Here is a 5,222-nt window from a genome sequence, read left to right on the forward strand (position 1 = left end):
TTTTTATATGAAAGATTCATTTTAGAAAAGATTTAAATGCCCAAGAAATTAAATAAAACCTTAGGAAATACTTAAATCTTTAAGCAAAAGTAATTAAATTCTTGTAAATTCTAATAAATTATATTAATTTGCAAAAGTTGAAAATTAGGGGGTTACGAAACGTTCGACACGGCCTGTGCACGGCCTGTGCACGGTCTGGCCTCTCTCGCATAGTTCACGACGTCGTCGTCTAGTCGGGATGTTTCGTCGGTTTGCCTTTGTTTCCATTCAGGTTTACCTTATGCCTTCCGGGTCGGGAAGATGCATGGAGATTGACTACGGTGATCCGTGGACAGGAGGTCAGGAAAACAGCACGCCAAAACCACAAGAAGCACAAGAAGCCAGTCATGTCACGGCAAACTTTGATGCGTCTGAACATAGTTCTCTCGGAAATGAAAATAGTTTTTGACAACTAATTGTAGTTCCCAGAATAAACATAAACATAATGTTCTACATAGTTTTCACAGCTACAGAGAAACATGATCCAGCTACATCAACACGTTCATCTAGTCCGAGTCACCTTCATATAGTAACTCGTTGTCATCATCATCTCCGGCAACAACAACTCCCTTGCCTTTCTTATCGACATTAACCTTACCAACAGGTAAATCGGCAACAAGAGCCTTCATTGTCTCCATCTGTGCCTCTTCCGCTTTTTGTTGTAACTCTTCCATTTCAAGCCTTCTTTTTCTTGCCCTAACTTGCTGCAAATATTGTTCCCATGAACCCTCAGGGTATTTCACATTCGGATCAACCACATAACCTAAGCGATCTCTTTCCTCCATCAACCTTTGTTTCTCCAACTCCCTCTCCTCCTGCAACTTCCTCCTATTTTCTCTCTTCTCATTTTCAGTTAGAGGTCGTGGATACTTGGATCTATTTTGCCTCCAATACTTAATAATAGTTTCCCTTGCATAAAGTCCTTTAGGTTTCACTCCAGTCTCATGCACCATATCTTGATATATTTTTCCCCAAAGCAAGTCGTCGTCAGGAATAGGCACATCATACCTCTTCCTAATCTTTTCTTTAATTTCTTGTTGTTTCCTTGACTTCCATGGTTCCGATGTATTTCCCAACTTTAATAACAAATCATATCGACCACAAAAATCTTCCCAATCACATGTCCTTCCCTCCTGCAAGAACAATTCAATATTCTTACAAATTTGAATCAAGTTACAACCTTCATAAAACATAAGAGACGAGTAGTTACTAACCCAGTAATCGCCATGTGCATTTCCACAGAACGAACCATATCCAAGTTCAGAAGGCACCACACCTTCTGTTGCCAATATACCACACTTGCATCTATCACTAGGAGAGGACACACATGGCCACGGTGCATTTTCACTTTCAAACTCCCGCACTTCCTCCTCTGTTAGCCACATTGCCATTGGGCCGTATATATACTCATTGAAATCACACAACGGCCACCCATCCTGCAAAAAACCCATGACGTGAACTACTCATATGTAAAGTAACTACAAAACACTGCTCCAACTTCCAAGCAATAACATCAAGTTAAAGTATGAACAATATACTGCAAAATTATAACTGCTAGCTAAACGACATACTAATATTCTCGTAATATACTTACATGAGTCTTTAGGGAGCATCGAAAGAATGGAGTAAACTTAGGTGGATCCCCTAAGTTAGGACGCATAAGCTTAGCAGGAACACCACACTTGCACATGGGAGGATCCCTCACACGCCTACAAGCAGCCTCCTGCTTCTCCTCATCGGTCATCCTAGGTGGGTTTGGTGGAGGAGGAACCCAACGCCTAAACTGATGGTATGGTTTAAGCTCTGTGCTATGATATGGGAATAGGCGGATCCTAGGATCATATTTGTCGGGTCCATCGATCCACTGAAAGAAATCGCAAGGTGCGGCAGGCAATGGATCAAAAGTCCATTTGCATACATAGAAGGCTCTTCCGGCTGTCTTTGGATGCCTTGATTGTTTCACCTCTGCTTGCGCGCCACATCTACAAAGTGGTACCGGAAGAGCAGGAGGTACGGGACCAGCAACATTGGACTCGCCCACATAACGCACATACCACCTACGCCGTTTGTATTCACAACCAAACGACACCATGTCACCTAGAAATCAAGTGCAACAAATTTAATACACAAATAAACTTTACACACGTAATCCATACTAGCTATATACATCATTTTGATAAAATGTAAACACTCGATCTACAAAATACAAACACTGAAACAAAAATGAGACTAATTAATTGAACATATAAAAAAAATACATGTCATGTAAACCACACAATTGGATGAATATATACCTAAATCGAAGCATTCAACAAGTTCTACACGTCAATATCGCGGGCAGAGACTCAATTGCGTATGAACTACGTATCATCTAACACAAAACACCATTGCATTTCATTGAAATTTCAAATCACTAACCTAACCCTAAGTCACCTAAACATCCTCCGATCTACCAAATGCAACGGTAAAACACGAGAATAAGTAGGGGAATACCTTCCACACGAAGCAGGGATCGATTCCCACTACTTTCCCCCACCAAAAATGCCGGATTTTTGGTGGATTTGGGGGTGGGGTGGCGGGGGCCGGCGCTGCAAGGTGCTGCTGTGTGGTGTGTCTGGAGGAGGAAGAAAGGAGGGAGGGAGGAGGAAGGGAGCCGGCACGCGGAGTAAGTGTGGGCCCTGCCGCGCCAGGCGGGCTGGCGCGGCGAACGCCCGCCCACGTCAGCGCCCGCCTGGCGCCGCGACTCGCCGCGCCAGCGTGGCAGGTGGCCGCCGCGCTAGTGCATGTGGCGCGGCAGCATGTTTCTGCCGCGCCAGGCGGTCTGGCACGGCCAAAAGGGTTAGGCCGCGCAAATAAAACCCCGCTGAGGTTATTTTTAAAAATAAAGAAAAAAAAGGGTTAAAAATAAAAAAAAGTTCGCGTCCGTCCGGACGTTTGATAATTTTTTTTATCGGACGCCTCCAGATAATTTTTTTAAGGGACGCTCCATCATAATATTGAAAAGTAATTAGTGAAATATCAAAAATCAACACTTGCAACATAAAAACAGATGAAACATTTGGAACATACAGCCGCAACATATGTGTGAAAATATATGCAACATCCAAATAGAACAATTGCAACTTGCAACCTGAAAACACGAGACTGAAACATATGAAACATTTTAGAACTTATTAAACATTTTAGAACTTATTGTTGCAACATATTTGTTGAACATATGCAATGTCCAGATCCAAAGCTTGCAACAATACTTCTGGGAACAAATGAAACATTTCGAACAAAACTCTTGCAACATGGCTCCGAAACACTTGCAACATATGCAACATGTGCAACATCTCCCGATCTACTTTTACAACATCTATATGATTCAATTGCAACACACCTCTGGAATGTCTGAGACAATTGAAACATACAATTGCAACATACGGGGAAAGAGAGAGCCTGACGCAGGGAACACCGGATCTGCGACGAGTGGATCTTGGTCGTGCTCCATGGATCTCGCCAGTGTGGGGGAGAGGGCCACCGGATTTGCAGGCATTGGAGGCTCCCGGTGGGGAGGACACCGTGTGTGTGGGGGAGGGGTGCCAGGGTGGGGGAAGGAGATGCCGGTGTGGGGGAGGGCGCGCGTCGGGGTGAGTGAGGGCGCCGCCGCTGGCCAGGGAAGGAGGGCCACGGGGTTCGACGGTGAGGACAGCCCCGCGCCGCCGAGGCGAGTGGCGGCTTGTCGCAGAGATAGCTGCTGAGTGTGAGCCTGCAGTTGGGGAAGGGCAGCTCGGGCGGGGCGGACCCAGCGCTGGCGTCCTTGGACATCCTTGACAAGCATTCGTGACTGGAGAGATAGAGAGAGAGATGGGAGTGCAGGCGGAGGAGAGCAGGGGAGAGGATAAGATTGCTAACCGCTATGTTATTTGCTTGGCGCAGGTGGAGCATTCGATGGTTCGAGTCCGTCCGATATTTCTAGCGGCTCCGGACAGCTGAGTCTTAGCTTTTCCGAAAAAAAAAACCCGGGGCGGACGAGAGTGGGTAGACGGACGACGGAAAAAACAGCGCACCAAAGATTTGTCTTATTCCCTTTATATAGGAAATATGTTGACGGGAGGAAAAAGCCCAATGCATGTGACACAAAACTTGGGTGATAATTTGATGTTGTTTATTTCTAAATTATTGGTTTTTCTTCCTGAATTATTGAATGTAATTTTTTTCTTCCTTCATTTTTTATCTTTGTCATTTGTTTTTTTAAGGAACCGCACGAGACGGTGCAAGTTTCTATTGATATAGTAGAAAAATATAAGACTACAGTCCTGGGAGGTCATACTCGTTTGGTTGGATTGAGACATCAACGCGAGTAATACACAACTTAACCGCCAAAGTCGACTGGTTGGATTGGGACCTCAACACGGCCACACAACTCCACTCAATAACGGCAGCCGTACCGAAAGCCTTATCGCAGCGCCCACCAACAAACCCACTCTCCTATAGTCACCAAGACCTTCCTGCGTGATCTCACGTTGCCGGACCCAAGTTTTTTTTCTTTTATAACGTTGGTTTTTGTTTGATGTAGGTCCCACAGGCTTAAAAAATTGATTAGCACGTTATTCTTATCCCAAAGCCCAAGCATTGTGCCTGTTTTCTTGATCTTGCTGGTCTGGGAACCACCACGCAGTTCCCTCGTGCTAATCAAGCGAGATTACAAACTAATCAGGCGAGATCAAGAACTAATCATAGTTCCCTCGTGTTTTCTTTTATAACGTTGGTTTTTTTATGTTGCCACACACTTCCTCATCGGGCCCCTGCACTGAACCCCCATTGTCTCCTTGCTCCATCGCTGCTTCCTCACTGGCCTTCTACGCTACATCCCTACCGCCGCTAACCTGCTCTCCCGCTGTTGTGTTGTCGATTGTTTGCCGCACGATTTCCTGTCATTGGATAGATTCACGGTTATATACTACAGCTAGCCTTTGCCGCTTGGCCAGCAGGAGTTGTGTGGTGGTGGTGTAACTGTGAACGATTGACATCTAAATGCTGATGTTAAATTTTGTTGTTGCTGGTTAATGATATTCCTTTGTCCTCTATTTTGTTCTTGGTGTATTGTTTGGTCGGCGACCGGTGCCGCGTGTGGATGTCGTGGCGTGCGATGGCGTGGGCGGCCAATGGATGGCAAGGGGGTCGGCGGTAGCGGATGG

This window comes from Setaria italica, chromosome VIII (genome assembly GCF_000263155.2).
Source record: "Setaria italica strain Yugu1 chromosome VIII, Setaria_italica_v2.0, whole genome shotgun sequence".
NCBI lineage: Eukaryota > Viridiplantae > Streptophyta > Magnoliopsida > Poales > Poaceae > Setaria > Setaria italica.